The sequence below is a fragment of the Symphodus melops genome (genome assembly GCF_947650265.1).
Source record: "Symphodus melops genome assembly, chromosome: 21".
Taxonomy (NCBI): Eukaryota; Metazoa; Chordata; class Actinopteri; order Labriformes; family Labridae; genus Symphodus; species Symphodus melops.
The window spans coordinates 2,199,281-2,221,297 of NC_136711.1; the positions used below are offsets into that span (position 1 = coordinate 2,199,281).

A 22,017-nucleotide genomic window follows, 5' to 3' on the forward strand; every position below is an offset into this window, starting at 1 on the left:
GGCAGGTGAGAGTGGAACAGCTCGCCGAGGACATGCAAGGGATCGTGAGAGAGGCCAACGAAGGCAAAGCCCAGATGGAGAGAGAAATCTTCACTCTCCAGGTGTGTCTGAGCATTCTGAGAGACGTGAAGGCTAAAGGCTGTTCGGACACGGGAAGCGACTGCGAGGACGGGGACGCTTCAGAGCTTCAAAAAGACAGCACGGAAACAGCGAGACAAATGGACCTTGTGGAGGAAACTCAGCGCCTGCTCAGAGAGGAGTACGCCACAAAGATTTCTGACATGGAAAAGCACCACAGAGAAGTGGTGAGTCTGACAGAGCAAAATGCCGCCGACAGGTTGAGGGATTGTGAGGAGAAGTGGCAGATGAGGATAGCACAGCTGGAACTCTATGAAGGCAAAACACAGCTTGAAATAGATTCCAACAGGGACGAAAGTCTCATGATGGAAGAGAACGCTGAAAGGCTTTCTTTAGAGGGAGCCGACCTCGGAGAGATCACCGGCAGGAAAGCGAGGGACGACAGAGAAAAGTGGAGAATGAAGGTGACGAGGCTGGAGCTGGAGTTAAAGGTGTGCAGGGGAGAACTCACCGAGTGCAGAGAGCAAGCGGCGAGCGAGATCGCATCTCTTAAAGACGCGCTGCGCGTTCAGGAATCCATGAGTGAACTTCATGACCAAGGCAGGAAACAATTAGAGAGAGAGATCGCCTCTCATGAGGACAGTCTGCGCATTCTGAGAGGGGAGCACGCAGCCAAGCTCGCCGTCATGGAGGAGCGCTACAAGGAGGTGCTCACTCTCAAAGAAGAGCACGCGGCGCAGAAGCTGAGGGATCGCGAAGAGAAGTGGCAGATAACAGAGAAACAGCTGAAGGAACTGTTAAAGATTTCCAAGAGAGAAGTTATAGATCTCAGAAACCACATGAAGAGCGAAATCTTCACTCTCGAAACCTGCGTGTCTCACCAGTACGAGGCGTCCAGCGACTTCAGAGACGTGATGAAACTCAGAGACCAGGTCGCTGCTTCCAAACTGAAGGAGTGTGAGGAAAACGGTCAGATGAGGGTGAAACAGCTGGAGGAGGAGCTGGAGACATCCAAGAAGGAGTTTGACGAATGTAAAGCAGGAATGGAGACGGCCATCGAATCTCTCCAGGAAAGCCTGTGTCTCCTGAGCGTGGAGAACGCAGCGTTGAAAATAGGAAAAAGCCTGGACCAGCCTAGACCTGCTGACTTTCATCCATGACTGCATATACACAGAAAAATGCTAAATACTCAATAAAATAAAAAAAAAAAAAAAAAAAAAAAAATTAAAATAAACAATAACATTTGATGTCTGTAGTGTGCATCTTGTTTGGAGTTGAGCAAACAAGGAGAAGACACAGCTTCAACCTTTCCTTCTCCATCTAATCGTGCGTGATTGTGACAAATTGGGGTGAAGATGGGAGTGTTTGGTCGGCCTCATATTTCCTTTTTTTGTTGTTGATACTTTTAATGAGTTTTTGGTGGCTGGTTTGCTGCGTGTAGCTACGCTGGAAGAGAAGTGCCGCTGATGTCCTGCTCCTGGGAGGGGTCACATCTCTTCAGGGTGAGCTCCTTATTTAATTCTACTGTATTTTTTTTTTCAGTTGATAATTCAGGCCCCCTCTTACCTTACAGACTTGCTCCACCCCTACACGCCATCCTGTACCCTCCGTTCCACCGATGCAAACCTCCTGACCGTCCCTAGGACCAGGCACCGAACCTGGGGGGACAGAGCCTTCTCTGTTGCCGCCCCCTCCCTTTGGAACTCACTCCCACAACACATTCGTGACACCGTCGACCCGACCACCTTCAAGACCAAATTATAAACACACCTGTTCCGCACGGCCTCCAACCTGTCACCTCACTGATCTCTGTATCACGCATCATTTATATCAATTTAACTATGTATGTATTTTTGCTCTTTCTTTTTATCCTGTATACTTGTATTTGTTTTTAACATGTAAAGTGTCTTTGAGTTTTTGAAAAGCGCTCTATAAATAAAATGTAAATTTTAGCAGCACAGGAGGAGAGCGTGTGCTCACTAAATCCTCACTTCACAGGATTCTGAGAGTTCACGCTCGTCCAGGAGCTTCACAAGGAGGACACATTTCTGCAGCTGTTTGAAACACACTCCTGTCTCTGTAGGGACTGCAGCTCAGGATAGTAGGACACCAGTTGTCCTCCAATTGGTAAAATGTTTTAACTTCTGTGCAATACGCTCCATCGTGAACAAAACATGGACGAGGACTGAGCGTGCAAAGCCCACCGCGTCCTATCCAGAAGGCCCGGTGGTGAAACAACCACAGCTCGTGGGTGAAAAGTCCAGATGGTATCGATTCAGCAAAAACATTGATTTACAAAGTTTGTGCTTTTAGTGGCAAAAGATGAGAAAATGTTGTGAGTAAAAACAGAAGGATGACTTCTCTGGACAAGAATATATTTTTCAAGAACAACTTTTTGAGTAGAATCGACCGTAAGATTAAATGCAGCTTATCTTTTAGTCGGACCACAGCTACCAAAAATGTAGCTCTACATGAAAATGCTGTTATTTCAGAATAACCTTTTTTTTATCTATTCAATGTCAATGAAGATGTGTAATGTTATTTAAAAATGTACAGAGCTGGAAAAAAGACAAAAAGGTGCAAATTCCAAAACAGCTGGTCAAATTGTTTTATCTCTGCGTTAATTTTCAAAATGTCCCCGCTCTGTTGTACGTCGGTATTTAATTCAGATTGAAGTCTTGTCATGTTGTTGTGTGTTGAGACAACATGTTCTTGAAACGGTTGGAGACTTATATCAAAGTGACTTTTTTTTTTATTTTTACTTGGAGCCCTTTCTACTGAAATCTCAGAAAAAGCTGAGCCGCTCAGGACATGACTGTAAACTAACGGACACTCGTTGATTGTTGTTAAATGTCTATTCTCTGGTGTAATCTTAGAACAGACATGTTGGTAGAAACTATCTAGTTAGAGTTTAGTTGTGCAGAACAAGCCCTCCTCCTGAGATCTTTGGCGCCCTCAAGAGGGGCAAGAACGCCACGTTGGTAACCAACGTTTCATCCGACTGTAAATCAAAGATACCTCAGTGTTGTACAGCACGTTTGTTGTGAATGAAAGATTGGCTCATTGTTTGTGCTTTTACACTTAAAGGCTCCGTGCACCCTCATCCATCAGACGGACGGCCGAGGTGCCAAAACAAAGGAAACCAATATAATATGATAGATGTTAAAATCGTACAAAAACCATTTAAAATACAAAAACGGAGACATACGGTGATTGTTCCGAGTATTTTATTCTGAAAATGTACCTATTGTTTTAATGTTGTTGCAGTGACTTCCTGTTGTTGCTGGGCTCTGGGCTGGGTTTTATCCGCGACCTCACAGTTCAATTCAATTTCAAATACTTGGGTCATAATTGGATTCAATATAACGATTTAAAAATATAGATGGCAGAAATACCCGGAGAACGAAACACAGTACCTTCAGATATTTGATTAAAAATGTATTTTATCATTGTATAATTCTTTAATAAACAGAATTAAACATTCAGGTTCAGGGTGCAGAAGCAGAGTTGGTCGTCATTACAACAGAAATTATCTCTGAATTTTCCTGAATTGGGAAAAACAGTCGCCATGAATTGATGAATGGATATTTGGATCTTTACTTGTCTCTAATATTTAATTCAAACGTTTCTTTAGGTTTGTGTGTTTCTGATCTGTGAGCATCCTGCTTTGTATGTCTTTATTTTTTGACCTGTGACATCTGATGGGGGACATCTGAATATGTCTTGAATGTGTCTTGAATCTTGAATGGGACACAGCTATGAGGTCTGACTCAAACAACCAATCAAGTTTAGGTTTCTTATAACTAGCCGATCACAGGGACCCTGTGAGGAGAATGTTTAGGATTTAAAAGGTTGCTATGACAACGTTTGCTTGAATTCAGTTAGAACTTCCTGTCGCCTTCTGCCAGATTTTGTTTTTTAATAAAGTCTGAATCAAACAACCAATCAGGGGCTGCTTACACACAACAGCCAATCACAGTGACTTACTAAGGGAAATGTTTCGGTTGCTAGGCGACAGTCAAGTTCCAAACTAATGGGGCCAAAATTTAAAAATAAACAACATGCTCTATTGGTTAAGGCTTATTTAAAGATGAAAGGTCAAAATCTGTGACATCACAAGTGACATCACAAGGGTTTTCTTATTAATCATCTCAAGAGACTTCTCATTAGACCTTTGATCTGGACGACTGATCTGACACACAGCAACAAACACTGAGTGAACCAAGGAATACATTCATCAACACACTTTACACGAGTTAAAAAAAAAAAAAAATGGAGCAAAACAAAAGACAATCACCAAGTTTTGGCTTGTGGGATGCCTCCGCATTATCCAATGAAGAAATTGCACAATCTTACGTAAAAGGACAATACATTGCAACGTCTCCCAAACCACTCCTGGTTATGTTCTATGAAGCTAATCGCTCAAGTCTGAGAACAATCAAGAAGCTTGAGCTTGAGAACAAGAGCCTGAGGGAGGAGAAGTCAACGCTGGCTGAGCAGATGCGAAGCCACTCTGAGGACATGCAAAGCTTGAAGAGCGAGACTGAGCAGGAAAAAGCAGTCACAAAGGCCATCATCGATATGTTACAGAAGGACTTCCAGGTGGAGAGGGAATCCTTTCAGGAGCAGAGCAAAGGACAGCAGAAAGAAATAACTGATCTTAAAACAAATCTGGAAGCTGCTCAGTCCCTCAGTGACCGTAAGGAAGAGGAGCTGAAAGATAAGAAAAATGAATGGAGAAAGCAAGTCAATAAAATCGCCTCTCTTGAGAAAGATCTGTATAATCACGGAGAGAAGAATGAGAAGGACAAAGCAATCACAAAGACCATCATCAATAAGCTAAAGCATGAATCCCAGGTGGAGAGGGAATCCTTTCAGGAGCAGAGCAAAGAACAGCAGAAAGAAATAACTGATCTTAAAACAAATCTGGAAGCTGCTCAGTCCCTCAGTGACCGTATGAAGGAGGAGCTGAAAGAAATGAGGAATGAACGCAGAAAGCAAGTCAATCATATCGTCTCTCTTGAGGAAGATCTGCATAATCAAGGCGAGGAAAATTTTCTCCGGATTTCTGCCATCAAAGATCAGTTCCAGGAAGTGATCAGCATCAAAGAGGTCAATGCTGCCAAAAAACTGAAGGAAACGTTTGAGGAGTGGCAGATGAAAGTGAAACAGCTGGATCAACAGGTGAAGCAAGCCAAGGTCAAAGACGGGGAAGAAAAATTCAGACTGGAGAGACAAATCGTAACTCTCCAGGAAAGTATTCGCATTCAGGCAGAGGACATATGTGTGATGAAGGAACACTATGAGGAGGTGATCCGCATCAAAGAGGGAGACGCTATCAAACAACTGAGGGACTGTGAGGAGAAGTGGCAGATGAAAGTGAGACAGATGGAGGGAGCACCGTGTGAAGTCAGAGCTTCCATGGAGAAAGAAGTGAGCTCCGAGGACAGTCCGCCCGTCCTTGCAGACGAGGACGCTGCAACGCTTTCTGAAAAGGAAGATAGCTGCGGGGAGAAGAGTACGGCCAAACAACAAGAGGAGGAGGACCTCAACGGAGGTGAAACACCAACGGGAAAAGAGCCATCCCTTCTCGAGGAAAGTCTGCGCTTTCTGAGAGAGGAGAGCGCTGCGAGGCTGTCCGCCGCGGAGCAAAGCCACAAAGAGATGCTCCGTCTCATGGAGGAAACTGCCACGCAGAAACTAAACGCGTGCGAGGAAGTGTGGCAGGTGACAGTGAAGCAGCTGAAGGAAAAATTACAGCTCGCCAAGAGAGAGCTCTATTCTCTCAACAACCACATGAAGAACCAAGTCTTTACGCTGGAGCAAAGCCTGTATTTCCAGCGAGAGATGTGCGCGAGAAGGCTCGATGATGCAAAAGAGCGTTACGAGGAGACGACCCGCCTCTTGGAGGAAAACGCAGATACAAAGCTGAGGGAGTGCAACGGAAGGTGGCAGGTGAGAGTGGAACAGCTCGCCGAGGACATGCAAGGGATCGTGAGAGAGGCCAACGAAGGCAAAGCCCAGATGGAGAGAGAAATCTTCACTCTCCAGGTGTGTCTGAGCATTCTGAGAGACGTGAAGGCTAAAGGCTGTTCGGACACGGGAAGCGACTGCGAGGACGGGGACGCTTCAGAGCTTCAAAAAGACAGCACGGAAATAACGAGACAAATGGACCTTGTGGAGGAAACTCAGCGCCTGCTCAGAGAGGAGTACGCCACAAAGATTTCTGACATGGAAAAGCACCACAGAGAAGTGGTGAGTCTGACAGAGCAAAATGCCGCCGACAGGTTGAGGGATTGTGAGGAGAAGTGGCAGATGAGGATAGCACAGCTGGAACTCTATGAAGGCAAAACACAGCTTGAAATAGATTCCAACAGGGACGAAAGTCTCATGATGGAAGAGAACACTGAAAGGCTTTCTTTAGAGGGAGCCGACCTCGGAGAGATCACCGGCAGGAAAGCGAGGGACGACAGAGAAAAGTTGAGAATGAAGGTGACGAGGCTGGAGCTGGAGTTAAAGGTGTGCAGGGGAGAACTCACCGAGTGCAGAGAGCAAGCGGCGAGCGAGATCGCATCTCTTAAAGACGCGCTGCGCGTTCAGGAATCCATGAGTGAACTTCATGACCAAGGCAGGAAACAATTAGAGAGAGAGATCGCCTCTCATGAGGACAGTCTGCGCATTCTGAGAGGGGAGCACGCAGCCAAGCTCGCCGTCATGGAGGAGCGCTACAAGGAGGTGCTCACTCTCAAAGAAGAGCACGCGGCGCAGAAGCTGAGGGATCGCGAAGAGAAGTGGCAGATAACAGAGAAACAGCTGAAGGAACTGTTAAAGATTTCCAAGAGAGAAGTTATAGATCTCAGAAACCACATGAAGAGCGAAATCTTCACTCTCGAAACCTGCGTGTCTCACCAGTACGAGGCGTCCAGCGACTTCAGAGACGTGATGAAACTCAGAGACCAGGTCGCTGCTTCCAAACTGAAGGAGTGTGAGGAAAACGGTCAGATGAGGGTGAAACAGCTGGAGGAGGAGCTGGAGACATCCAAGAAGGAGTTTGACGAATGTAAAGCAGGAATGGAGACGGCCATCGAATCTCTCCAGGAAAGCCTGTGTCTCCTGAGCGTGGAGAACGCAGCGTTGAAAATAGGAAAAAGCCTGGACCAGCCTAGACCTGCTGACTTTCATCCATGACTGCATATACACAGAAAAATGCTAAATACTCAATAAAATTAAAATAAAAAAATAAAAAAAATAAAAAAAATAAAATTAAAATAAACAATAACATTTGATGTCTGTAGTGTGCATCTTGTTTGGAGTTGAGCAAACAAGGAGAAGACACAGCTTCAACCTTTCCTTCTCCATCTAATCGTGCGTGATTGTGACAAATTGGGGTGAAGATGGGAGTGTTTGGTCGGCCTCATATTTCCTTTTTTTGTTGTTGATACTTTTAATGAGTTTTTGGTGGCTGGTTTGCTGCGTGTGGCCACGCTGGAAGAGAAGTGCCGCTGATGTCCTGCTCCTGGGAGGGGTCGCATGTCTTCAGGGTGAGCTCCTTATTTAATTCTACTGGATTTTTTTTTTCAGTTGATAATTCAGGCCCCCTCTTACCTTTGTTGGGAATTTTCAGGAGCGAATACCTGACCAACTGTTATGTTGGGTTTTATGAAGTAAAATTTGATTGTCAAAATAAATTAATAATTAAGTTTATTTAATTATTAATCTAAATCAATAATTGTTATTAAACTGCGTTTAATAAACCTCGGGGCACCACCCTGTAAACAGGGAACAACCAAAATATTACCAATATCAGTCTCAAATTATTTAATTAAATACCAATATCATTAATAATTAATAATCTGTATTTAATTGAAGGTGTGAAATCCGAACACAAAGCCCTTTCACCCAGCCTAAGTCACAAAGCAAATTCACAGTGATCACAAACAACGACTTTTTAAGATATAATAGAATTTATTTAACAAAGCAACATCAAGTAAATCAATGAAACCCAATCAAACAAATAACCATCATAAGCCAAACTACAATTAACAAACAAAACAAACAAGCGTGGCACGTGTGTGTGTGTGTGTGTGTGTGTGTGTGTGTGTGTGTGTGTGTGTGTGTGTGAGAGAGAGAGTGAGAGAGAGAGAGAGAAAAAGGGGGGGGGACAGACAGACAGAGACAGACAAAATGGCGACGACCACGCGCGGTCACGTGATGGCGGACACAGAACGTGATCTACGTTTCTGCAGCGTCTGGAAAGCCACAGGTCTCTATGTGTGTGCGTCTACCGTAAGGTGTGTGTGTAAAGGCGAGAGAGCGAGAGAAAACAACGCACCTCGACAGCTCAATCTCGGACTGGAGCTCACCACAACTCAGAGCACAGTTTACGTCGCGTACCAGAAGCTAGTGGCCGGATTTGTATCAGACGGCGTTCACACTAGTCTTTCTGATAGTGAGTCTATTACCCGGTTATGACGTGGGAGCTCACAGATGAACACATGGGACACAGCGGCACAAATAAAGGAGAACAAAAGAGATTTTACTCTGGTAAAATCTAAGACACATCGGTCAAACACCAAGCAAATATTATCACCGTTTCCCAATAATAACTCAGTTATTAAACACACTCTCTATATCTAACTGCCCAGACCTAGCTAAGCCTCACTTGTAACCGTTTGTCCACGGTTGATGAAAGGAAGAAAAGAGGTTCTGGAGCGGCCTTTCTGCAGTTGTAAGGTGACGGCGGTGCGTGTCCAGTGGGGTTGAGCAGGGCCGTCGTGTCCTCCGTCGAGCGAGGTGATCTCCGTGGGTGTCCTTTCTTCAAAGGACGGAACGAGACGTAATCCTTACAGTCTCTCTCAATACCGTTTTGATACGGGAGAAATAGAACGCTATACTTCTGAGATGCGTTCAAGTGGATGATCTAGGCTCGGAAATTAGGACGTCGGTGTGCTTCAAGGCCTTGGATCAGCTGCGCGCCAAAACTTAAACAAAGAGCAGCGTGCTGGAAACAGGAACAGAGTTGGGTATCCTCGGACGTCGCCAGACGACGTTTGAAAGAGAGAGAACAATGAGACATGGCCGGCTTTATACCTCCCAGACTTCACACCTCTGTGTTAGGTGTGGCAAAGCATTCTGGGAGTACCTGCAAGGCATGCTGGGATAAAGAGTCTTTTGTTGTAGTTCTCCAAACATACACAGCCTGAACTTTGCCATCCTGGCTGGACCCAACATCCCCCCTGGCCTGAAGAGCGGGATGCAGGTCATGGTCTTCAGGGCACTATGGGCCACCAGTCCACGTGCTTTGGAGATACTTGTACAAAAGTTAATTTGGCAAACAGTCCATAAATTCAAGAGGCATTTGGTCTGGGCAGACATTGAGGCAAAGTCTGGGCAGACTGTCTAACTATGTCTAACGCTAAACATCAAAACATAATCAGACATTAGCGAAGCATTGCTGCTCAAGGTGCATTCTTGGACAAAACACATGAAACAAACAAACAAGAGGAAGAGAGAAAGAGAAGAGTTTCATGTGTAGATGTGTGGGCTAACTCCTTGACTGGGCAGGAGAAAGCCTGTGTGTGTTTGTGGCATGTCAGTGCGTAATGTACATGTACATGTAGAGTCTCACTATGGGTGTGAGGCCACAAAACAAAACAAAAACAACAACAACAAAAGCGTGAGTAGAGTGACTGGATTTTGAAATGGGAGCTACTCCCGCCTCCCCAATGTGGAGTCAGAACCTGGTTCTTTGTAAGGGCTGGAGGCCTGACACTGTCTTACCCCATCTATCACCCCCCTCGGAATTGTGCTAGTCATTTCACTGCCGAGACCTGCTTCCTTATGAAGCTCTTGGGAACTCTGGTTATACCTACCCTTCTGACTTAGGCTTCGGCCATCCCGAGAGTTCCTCTTGGGAACTCTGGTTATACCTACCCTTCTGTCTTAGGCTTCGGTCATCCCGAGAGTTCTGTTCAGGTCTGTCAGTGATTGACTCCTCAGGCTGGAACCTACCCTACGGCTGGCTCAACCCTTCACCCCCCTGGCTCTGTCGTCTTCTCTGCCGGTGACGTGGTCTCTTGGACTGCTTCATAGCACGAGGCAATTTGTTGCCTTCAAGTGCTACGTCACCTTTGTGACGCTCAGGGTGTATGTGTGGGAACCTGCAGGTAGTAGGAGAGGGCCTGCTGTAATCTCTGCCTGAGGGGGCTGAGATGTCACCCCCCTTCCCATGGGGTGATTCAAACCTGTGAAGGTGTGAAAAGGTGTGGCAGCTGTCAATATACCGGAGCGTTTTGTCAAAGGGAGGGGCTCTACAGTCAAAATCTTTCTGTTCAGGATTGACAGGGGGAACAAGACTTTGTTTAGTCATTAGACTAACCTGGCTGCTCGGTTTTCTACTGAGCTTTTTCAGCAGGGGCGTTTGATTTTTTAAGGGGCTTGGTGCACGATCAGAGTCGTATCCTGACGACGTGGCTCCCTGAATTAATTCAAACGTGTCTAACACCTTCTGCTTGGCAGTTTGTCGGTGCTGACAAAGAGATTTGTTCTCTTTCGGCAGGGATTGGACCTCTGGCTGGAGTGTCTCCACTGAGGCGCTGACACTCTGTCTGGTCCGTAAACCATGAGTAACAGCCTGGTGGGAGTTGCCCGAGTCGTCTGAAGACTCATAAGTCCTCTGGTCGTCCAACATGTCTGTCTCCTTCCTCCAGGGATCTGGTTCAGTATCCCATCCCTTGTGTAGGGCTTCCTCAGCTGGCGTGGGGGCTGCGGTGCGTACCTGCTCCTCCTGAATTCCGGGTACCATGACACTTTCTTTCATTCGTCTGGCTAACCTGCAGCTTTCTTGCAGTATTTTATTCTCCTCCTGCAGGGCCTTGCATTCGACTTGCAAGGTCTTAAGTCGGTCCTGCATCCTTTTGAAGCCGTCCTTTAGGATCTGGTTATCTTCTTGCACCTGGGCGAGCTGTGCCTGGTGTCTCTTTTGCTGCAAATATGATTTGCGCTGAAAAGGGAGGAGAAGTTGGCCGAGAACATTCGAAGATGTGTACTGTGGTTTCCCTGTTCGATGAGTTATATACTCAACCGACTCATTTAATTTATCTTCGCCTGTGCTGAGGGTGGAGGAGTTCAGACTGTTGACCTTTAAAGGGACGTGGTTTAAACCTGCAACTCCAACCTGAGGGGGTGGATTGTGTGATCCACAGGGGGCCTTGGTCCCTGACTGCTGAATGTCTTTCGCAGACATTCTGTCTTTGTTGGGGGTGATCTTGGCTCGGGGGTTGGCCTGGTCACCTACCTTTCTCAAGGTGTCCTTACAAATGCTAATGAAATAGCTGATCAGGTTGGCAATCCCCTCTAAGGAGAGCTGCGTCAGACCAGCAACAGTTTCTTTTGGTGATGTGTGGTGGTCTGATCCAAAAGGAGTCTTAGCTCCTGGCTCACAAGAAGTTTTGGTACCCATGTTAATGTTAATGTTGATGTGGTAAAACAGAATACCTTAGTGGATTACTGTTTGTGAAGCTGCAAGATAAAAAGTCAGCAGGAGGCAATTCTGACCTACGGTTCTAAACCGGATCAGTGCAGTCTGTCCTGGCAGCTAGGTGCGAACATTCACACCTCAAGTCCTTTTGAGGATTGGGGGAAGACACACCTCTCAGGCAGCTGGCTCTGTAACAATTTTAAAGTTACACTCCTGACTAAACAAATGGCTAACTTGTTGTCTCCAACAACAATAAGCACACAAAAATGATTAAACTACTCACTCGTCAACACGCAGCAGCACAACTAACACACAACTTGATGTTTGCTTTGCTTTAAAAACAACAAAAAGTAATCTCCCAAAGAAAAGAGAATTTCCTTAGTTTGGATCACTGTGAACAAACAATGTAACAAAGCTGGTTTATTAAGGGCCTCACACGGGATGCATCATTATGTTGGGAATTTTCAGGAGCGAATACCTGACCAACGGTTATGTTGGGTTTTATGAAGTAAAATTTGATTGTCAAAATAAATTAATAATTAAGTTTATTTAATTATTAATCTAAATCAATAATTGTTATTAAACTGCGTTTAATAAACCTCGGGGCACCACCCTGTAAACAGGGAACAACCAAAATATTACCAATATCAGTCTCAAATTATTTAATTAAATACCAATATCATTAATAATTAATAATCTGTATTTAATTGAAGGTGTGAAATCCGAACACAAAGCCCTTTCACCCAGCCTAAGTCACAAAGCAAATTCACAGTGATCACAAACAACGACTTTTTAAGATATAATAGAATTTATTTAACAAAGCAACATCAAGTAAATCAATGAAACCCAATCAAACAAATAACCATCATAAGCCAAACTACAATTAACAAACAAAACAAACAAGCGTGGCACATGTGTGTGTGTGTGTGTGTGTGTGTGTGTGTGTGTGTGTGTGTGTGTGTGTGTGTGTGTGTGTGTGTGTGTGTGTGTGAGAGAGAGAGTGAGAGAGAGAGAGAGAAAAAGGGGGGGGGACAGACAGACAAAGACAGACAAAATGGCGACGACCACGCGCGGTCACGTGATGGCGGACACAGAACGTGATCTATGTTTCAGCAGCGTCTGGAAAGCCACAGGTCTCTATGTGTGTGCGTTTACTGAAAGGTGTGTGTGTAAAGGCGAGAGAGCGAGAGAAAACAACGCACCTCGACAGCTCAATCTCGGACTGGAGCTCACCACAACTCAGAGCACAGTTTACGTCGCGTACCAGAAGCTAGTGGCCGGATTTGTATCAGACGGCGTTCACACTAGTCTTTCTGATAGTGAGTCTATTACCCGGTTATGACGTGGGAGCTCACAGATGAACACATGGGACACATCGGCACAAATAAAGGAGAACAAAAGAGATTTTACTCTGGTAAAATCTAAGACACATCGGTCAAACACCAAGCAAATATTATCACCGTTTCCCAATAATAACTCAGTTATTAAACACACTCTCTATATCTAACTGCCCAGACCTAGTTAAGCCTCACTTGTAACCGTTTGTCCACGGTTGATGAAAGGAAGAAAAGAGGTTCTGGAGCGGCCTTTCTGCAGTTGTAAGGTGACGGCGGTGCGTGTCCAGTGGGGTTGAGCAGGGCCGTCGTGTCCTCCGTCGAGCGAGGTGATCTCCGTGGGTGTCCTTTCTTCAAAGGACGGAACGAGACGTAATCCTTACAGTCTCTCTCAATACCGTTTTGATACGGGAGAAATAGAACGCTATACTTCTGAGATGCGTTCAAGTGGATGATCTAGGCTCGGAAATTAGGACGTCGGTGTGCTTCAAGGCCTTGGATCAGCTGCGCGCCAAAACTTAAACAAAGAGCAGCGTGCTGGAAACAGGAACAGAGTTGGGTATCCTCGGACGTCGCCAGACGACGTTTGAAAGAGAGAGAACAATGAGACATGGCCGGCTTTATACCTCCCAGACTTCACACCTCTGTGTTAGGTGTGGCAAAGCATTCTGGGAGTACCTGCAAGGCATGCTGGGATAAAGAGTCTTTTGTTGTAGTTCTCCAAACATACACAGCCTGAACTTTGCCATCCTGGCTGGACCCAACATCCCCCCTGGCCTGAAGAGCGGGATGCAGGTCATGGTCTTCAGGGCACTATGGGCCACCAGTCCACGTGCTTTGGAGATACTTGTACAAAAGTTAATTTGGCAAACAGTCCATAAATTCAAGAGGCATTTGGTCTGGGCAGACATTGAGGCAAAGTCTGGGCAGACTGTCTAACTATGTCTAACGCTAAACATCAAAACATAATCAGACATTAGCGAAGCATTGCTGCTCAAGGTGCATTCTTGGACAAAACACATGAAACAAACAAACAAGAGGAAGAGAGAAAGAGAAGAGTTTCATGTGTAGATGTGTGGGCTAACTCCTTGACTGGGCAGGAGAAAGCCTGTGTGTGTTTGTGGCATGTCAGTGCGTAATGTACATGTACATGTAGAGTCTCACTATGGGTGTGAGGCCACAAAACAAAACAAAAACAACAACAACAAAAGCGTGAGTAGAGTGACTGGATTTTGAAATGGGAGCTACTCCCGCCTCCCCAATGTGGAGTCAGAACCTGGTTCTTTGTAAGGGCTGGAGGCCTGACACTGTCTTACCCCATCTATCACCCCCCTCGGAATTGTGCTAGTCATTTCACTGCCGAGACCTGCTTCCTTATGAAGCTCTTGGGAACTCTGGTTATACCTACCCTTCTGACTTAGGCTTCGGCCATCCCGAGAGTTCCTCTTGGGAACTCTGGTTATACCTACCCTTCTGTCTTAGGCTTCGGTCATCCCGAGAGTTCTGTTCAGGTCTGTCAGTGATTGACTCCTCAGGCTGGAACCTACCCTACGGCTGGCTCAACCCTTCACCCCCCTGGCTCTGTCGTCTTCTCTGCCGGTGACGTGGTCTCTTGGACTGCTTCATAGCACGAGGCAATTTGTTGCCTTCAAGTGCTACGTCACCTTTGTGACGCTCAGGGTGTATGTGTGGGAACCTGCAGGTAGTAGGAGAGGGCCTGCTGTAATCTCTGCCTGAGGGGGCTGAGATGTCACCCCCCTTCCCATGGGGTGATTCAAACCTGTGAAGGTGTGAAAAGGTGTGGCAGCTGTCAATATACCGGAGCGTTTTGTCAAAGGGAGGGGCTCTACAGTCAAAATCTTTCTGTTCAGGATTGACAGGGGGAACAAGACTTTGTTTAGTCATTAGACTAACCTGGCTGCTCGGTTTTCTACTGAGCTTTTTCAGCAGGGGCGTTTGATTTTTTAAGGGGCTTGGTGCACGATCAGAGTCGTATCCTGACGACGTGGCTCCCTGAATTAATTCAAACGTGTCTAACACCTTCTGCTTGGCAGTTTGTCGGTGCTGACAAAGAGATTTGTTCTCTTTCGGCAGGGATTGGACCTCTGGCTGGAGTGTCTCCACTGAGGCGCTGACACTCTGTCTGGTCCGTAAACCATGAGTAACAGCCTGGTGGGAGTTGCCCGAGTCGTCTGAAGACTCATAAGTCCTCTGGTCGTCCAACATGTCTGTCTCCTTCCTCCAGGGATCTGGTTCAGTATCCCATCCCTTGTGTAGGGCTTCCTCAGCTGGCGTGGGGGCTGCGGTGCGTACCTGCTCCTCCTGAATTCCGGGTACCATGACACTTTCTTTCATTCGTCTGGCTAACCTGCAGCTTTCTTGCAGTATTTTATTCTCCTCCTGCAGGGCCTTGCATTCGACTTGCAAGGTCTTAAGTCGGTCCTGCATCCTTTTGAAGCCGTCCTTTAGGATCTGGTTATCTTCTTGCACCTGGGCGAGCTGTGCCTGGTGTCTCTTTTGCTGCAAATATGATTTGCGCTGAAAAGGGAGGAGAAGTTGGCCGAGAACATTCGAAGATGTGTACTGTGGTTTCCCTGTTCGATGAGTTATATACTCAACCGACTCATTTAATTTATCTTCGCCTGTGCTGAGGGTGGAGGAGTTCAGACTGTTGACCTTTAAAGGGACGTGGTTTAAACCTGCAACTCCAACCTGAGGGGGTGGGATTGTGTGATCCACAGGGGGCCTTGGTCCCTGACTGCTGAATGTCTTTCGCAGACATTCTGTCTTTGTTGGGGGTGATCTTGGCTCGGGGGTTGGCCTGGTCACCTACCTTTCTCAAGGTGTCCTTACAAATGCTAATGAAATAGCTGATCAGGTTGGCAATCCCCTCTAAGGAGAGCTGCGTCAGACCAGCAACAGTTTCTTTTGGTGATGTGTGGTGGTCTGATCCAAAAGGAGTCTTAGCTCCTGGCTCACAAGAAGTTTTGGTACCCATGTTAATGTTAATGTTGATGTGGTAAAACAGAATACCTTAGTGGATTACTGTTTGTGAAGCTGCAAGATAAAAAGTCAGCAGGAGGCAATTCTGACCTACGGTTCTAAACCGGATCAGTGCAGTCTGTCCTGGCAGCTAGGTGCGAACATTCACACCTCAAGTCCTTTTGAGGATTGGGGGAAGACACACCTCTCAGGCAGCTGGCTCTGTAACAATTTTAAAGTTACACTCCTGACTAAACAAATGGCTAACTTGTTGTCTCCAACAACAATAAGCACACAAAAATTATTAAACTACTCACTCGTCAACACGCAGCAGCACAACTAACACACAACTTGATGTTTGCTTTGCTTTAAAAACAACAAAAAGTAATCTCCCAAAGAAAAGAGAATTTCCTTAGTTTGGATCACTGTGAACAAACAATGTAACAAAGCTGGTTTATTAAGGGCCTCACACGGGATGCATCATTATGTTGGGAATTTTCAGGAGCGAATACCTGACCAACGGTTATGTTGGGTTTTATGAAGTAAAATTTGATTGTCAAAATAAATTAATAATTAAGTTTATTTAATTATTAATCTAAATCAATAATTGTTATTAAACTGCGTTTAATAAACCTCGGGGCACCACCCTGTAAACAGGGAACAACCAAAATATTACCAATATCAGTCTCAAATTATTTAATTAAATACCAATATCATTAATAATTAATAATCTGTATTTAATTGAAGGTGTGAAATCCGAACACAAAGCCCTTTCACCCAGCCTAAGTCACAAAGCAAATTCACAGTGATCACAAACAACGACTTTTTAGGATATAATAGAAATTTAACAAAGCAACATCAAGTAAATCAATGAAACCCAATCAAACAAATAACCATCATAAGCCAAACTACAATTAACAAACAAAACAAACAAGCGTGGCACATGTGTGTGTGTGTGTGTGTGTGTGTGTGTGTGTGTGTGTGTGTGTGTGTGTGTGTGTGTGTGAGAAAGAGAGTGAGAGAGAGAGAGAGAAAAAGGGGGGGGGACAGACAGACAGAGACAGACAAAATGGCGACGACCACGCGCGGTCACGTGATGGCGGACACAGAACGTGATCTACGTTTCTGCAGCGTCTGGAAAGCCACAGGTCTCTATGTGTGTGCGTTTACCGAAAGGTGTGTGTGTAAAGGCGAGAGAGCGAGAGAAAACAACGCACCTCGACAGCTCAATCTCGGACTGGAGCTCACCACAACTCAGAGCACAGTTTACGTCGCGTACCAGAAGCTAGTGGCCGGATTTGTATCAGACGGCGTTCACACTAGTCTTTCTGATAGTGAGTCTATTACCCGGTTATGACGTGGGAGCTCACAGATGAACACATGGGACACAGCGGCACAAATAAGGAGAACAAAAGAGATTTTACTCTGGTAAAATCTAAGACACAGTGGTCAAACACCAAGCAAATATTATCACCGTTTCCCAATAATAACTCAGTTATTAAACACACTCTCTATATCTAACTGCCCAGACCTAGTTAAGCCTCACTTGTAACCGTTTGTCCACGGTTGATGAAAGGAAGAAAAGAGGTTCTGGAGCGGCCTTTCTGCAGTTGTAAGGTGACGGCGGTGCGTGTCCAGTGGGGTTGAGCAGGGCCGTCGTGTCCTCCGTCGAGCGAGGTGATCTCCGTGGGTGTCCTTTCTTCAAAGGACGGAACGAGACGTAATCCTTACAGTCTCTCTCAATACCGTTTTGATACGGGAGAAATAGAACGCTATACTTCTGAGATGCGTTCAAGTGGATGATCTAGGCTCGGAAATTAGGACGTCGGTGTGCTTCAAGGCCTTGGATCAGCTGCGCGCCAAAACTTAAACAAAGAGCAGCGTGCTGGAAACAGGAACAGAGTTGGGTATCCTCGGACGTCGCCAGACGACGTTTGAAAGAGAGACAACAATGAGACATGGCCGGCTTTATACCTCCCAGACTTCACACCTCTGTGTTAGGTGTGGCAAAGCATTCTGGGAGTACCTGCAAGGCATGCTGGGATAAAGAGTCTTTTGTTGTAGTTCTCCAAACATACACAGCCTGAACTTTGCCATCCTGGCTGGACCCAACATCTTACAGACTTGCTCCACCCCTACACGCCATCCTGTACCCTCCGTTCCACCGATGCAAACCTCCTGACCGTCCCTAGGACCAGGCACCGAACCTGGGGGGACAGAGCCTTCTCTGTTGCCGCCCCCTCCCTTTGGAACTCACTCCCACAACACATTCGTGACACCGTCGACCCGACCACCTTCAAGACCAAATTATAAACACACCTGTTCCGCACGGCCTCCAACCTGTCACCTCACTGATCTCTGTATCACGCATCATTTATATCAATTTAACTATGTATGTATTTTTGCTCTTTCTTTTTATCCTGTATACTTGTATTTGTTTTTAACATGTAAAGTGTCTTTGAGTTTTTGAAAAGCGCTCTATAAATAAAATGTAAATTTTAGCAGCGCAGGAGGAGAGCGTGTGCTCACTAAATCCTCACTTCACAGGATTCTGAGAGTTCACGCTCGTCCAGGAGCTTCACAAGGACGACACATTTCTGCAGCTGTTTGAAACACACTCCTGTCTCTGTAGGGACTGCAGCTCAGGATAGTAGGACACCAGTTGTCCTCCAATTGGTAAAATGTTTTAACTTCTGTGCAATACGCTCCATCGTGAACAAAACATGGACAAGGACTGAGCGTGCAAAGCCCACCGCGTCCTATCCAGAAGGCCCGGTGGTGAAACAACCACAGCTCGTGGGTGAAAAGTCCAGATGGTATCGATTCAGCAAAAACATTGATTTACAAAGTTTGTGCTTTTAGTGGCAAAAGATGAGAAAATGTTGTGAGTAAAAACAGAAGGATGACTTCTCTGGACAAGAATATATTTTTCAAGAACAACTTTTTGAGTAGAATCGACCGTAAGATTAAATGCAGCTTATCTTTTAGTCGGACCACAGCTACCTAAAATGTAGCTCTACATGAAAATGCTGTTATTTCAGAATAACCTTTTTTTTTTATCTATTCAATGTCAATGATGATGTGTAATGTTATTTAAAAATGTACAGAGCTGGAAAAAAGACAAAAAGGTGCAAATTCCAAAACAGCTGGTCAAATTGTTTTATCTCTGCGTTAATTTTCTAAATGTCCCCGCTCTGTTGTACGTCGGTATTTAATTCAGATTGAAGTCTTGTCATGTTGTTGTGTGTTGAGACAACATGTTCTTGAAACGGTTGGAGACTTATATCAAAGTGACTTTTTTTTTTATTTTTACTTGGAGCCCTTTCTACTGAAATCTCAGAAAAAGCTGAGCCGCTCAGGACATGACTGTAAACTAACGGACACTCGTTGATTGTTGTTAAATGTCTATTCTCTGGTGTAATCTTAGAACAGACATGTTGGTAGAAACTATCTAGTTAGAGTTTAGTTGTGCAGAACAAGCCCTCCTCCTGAGATCTTTGGCGCCCTCAAGAGGGGCAAGAACGCCACGTTGGTAACCAACGTTTCATCCGACTGTAAATCAAAGATACCTCAGTGTTGTACAGCACGTTTGTTGTGAATGAAAGATTGGCTCATTGTTTGTGCTTTTACACTTAAAGGCTCCGTGCACCCTCATCCATCAGACGGACGGCCGAGGTGCCAAAACAAAGGAAACCAATATAATATGATAGATGTTAAAATCGTACAAAAACCATTTAAAATACAAAAACGGAGACATACGGTGATTGTTCCGAGTATTTTATTCTGAAAATGTACCTATTGTTTTAATGTTGTTGCAGTGACTTCCTGTTGTTGCTGGGCTCTGGGCTGGGTTTTATCCGCGACCTCACAGTTCAATTCAATTTCAAATACTTGGGTCATAATTGGATTCAATATAACGATTTAAAAATATAGATGGCAGAAATACCCGGAGAACGAAACACAGTACCTTCAGATATTTGATTAAAAATGTATTTTATCATTGTATAATTCTTTAATAAACAGAATTAAACATTCAGGTTCAGGGTGCAGAAGCAGAGTTGGTCGTCATTACAACAGAAATTATCTCTGAATTTTCCTGAATTGGGAAAAACAGTCGCCATGAATTGATGAATGGATATTTGGATCTTTACTTGTCTCTAATATTTAATTCAAACGTTTCTTTAGGTTTGTGTGTTTCTGATCTGTGAGCATCCTGCTTTGTATGTCTTTATTTTTTGACCTGTGACATCTGATGGGGGACATCTGAATATGTCTTGAATGTGTCTTGAATCTTGAATGGGACACAGCTATGAGGTCTGACTCAAACAACCAATCAAGTTTAGGTTTCTTATAACTAGCCGATCACAGGGACCCTGTGAGGAGAATGTTTAGGATTTAAAAGGTTGCTATGACAACGTTTGCTTGAATTCAGTTAGAACTTCCTGTCGCCTTCTGCCAGATTTTGTTTTTTAATAAAGTCTGAATCAAACAACCAATCAGGGGCTGCTTACACACAACAGCCAATCACAGTGACTTACTAAGGGAAATGTTTCGGTTGCTAAGCGACAGTCAAGTTCCAAACTAATGGGGCCAAAATTTAAAAATAAACAACATGCTCTATTGGTTAAGGCTTATTTAAAGATGAAAGGTCAAAATCTGTGACATCACAAGTGACATCACAAGGGTTTTCTTATTAATCATCTCAAGAGACTTCTCATTAGACCTTTGATCTGGACGACTGATCTGACACACAGCAACAAACACTGAGTGAACCAAGGAATACATTCATCAACACACTTTACACGAGTTAAAAAAAAAAAAAAATGGAGCAAAACAAAAGACAATCACCAAGTTTTGGCTTGTGGGATGCCTCCGCATTATCCAATGAAGAAATTGCACAATCTTACGTAAAAGGACAATACATTGCAACGTCTCCCAAACCACTCCTGGTTATGTTCTATGAAGCTAATCGCTCAAGTCTGAGAACAATCAAGAAGCTTGAGCTTGAGAACAAGAGCCTGAGGGAGGAGAAGTCAACGCTGGCTGAGCAGATGCGAAGCCACTCTGAGGACATGCAAAGCTTGAAGAGCGAGACTGAGCAGGAAAAAGCAGTCACAAAGGCCATCATCGATATGTTACAGAAGGACTTCCAGGTGGAGAGGGAATCCTTTCAGGAGCAGAGCAAAGGACAGCAGAAAGAAATAACTGAGCTTAAAACAAATCTGGAAGCTGCTCAGTCCCTCAGTGACCGTAAGGAAGAGGAGCTGAAAGATAAGAAGAATGAATGGAGAAAGCAAGTCAATAAAATCGCCTCTCTTGAGAAAGATCTGTATAATCACGGAGAGAAGAATGAGAAGGACAAAGCAATCACAAAGACCATCAATAAGCTAAAGCATGAATCCCAGGTGGAGAGGGAATCCTTTCAGGAGCAGAGCAAAGAACAGCAGAAAGAAATAACTGATCTTAAAACAAATCTGGAAGCTGCTCAGTCCCTCAGTGACCGTATGAAGGAGGAGCTGAAAGAAATGAGGAATGAACGCAGAAAGCAAGTCAATCATATCGTCTCTCTTGAGGAAGATCTGCATAATCAAGGCGAGGAACATTTTCTCCGGATTTCTGCCATCAAAGATCAGTTCCAGGAAGTGATCAGCATCAAAGAGGTCAATGCTGCCAAAAAACTGAAGGAAACGTTTGAGGAGTGGCAGATGAAAGTGAAACAGCTGGATCAACAGGTGAAGCAAGCCACGGTCAAAGACGGGGAAGAAAAATTCAGACTGGAGAGACAAATCGTAACTCTCCAGGAAAGTATTCGCATTCAGGCAGAGGACATATGTGTGATGAAGGAACACTATGAGGAGGTGATCCGCGTCAAAGAGGGAGACGCTATCAAACAACTGAGGGACTGTGAGGAGAAGTGGCAGATGAAAGTGAGACAGCTGGAGGGAGCACCGTGTGAAGTCAGAGCTTCCATGGAGAAAGAAGTGAGCTCCGAGGACAGTCCGCCCATCCTTGCAGACGAGGACGCTGCAACGCTTTCTGAAAAGGAAGATAGCTGCGGGGAGAAGAGTACGGCCAAACAACAAGAGGAGGAGGACCTCAACGGAGGTGAAACACCAACGGGAAAAGAGCCATCCCTTCTCGAGG

The 22,017-nt window shown here is 45.0% G+C and overlaps 1 protein-coding gene and 1 long non-coding RNA gene across 2 annotated transcripts in view; one reads left to right on the forward strand and one right to left on the reverse strand.

Moving 5' to 3' along the window:
* The window catches only part of lrrc45 (leucine rich repeat containing 45), a 164,712-nt gene that overhangs the window by 99,474 nt on the left and 43,221 nt on the right, over positions 1-22,017 (reverse strand). The gene's annotated exons all lie outside the window — the stretch shown is intronic.
* Positions 20,993-21,602, forward strand: LOC306817269. The gene is made up of 2 exons (XR_013778006.1): positions 20,993-21,026; positions 21,279-21,602. It is a non-coding gene; the product is annotated as an uncharacterized lncRNA (long non-coding RNA).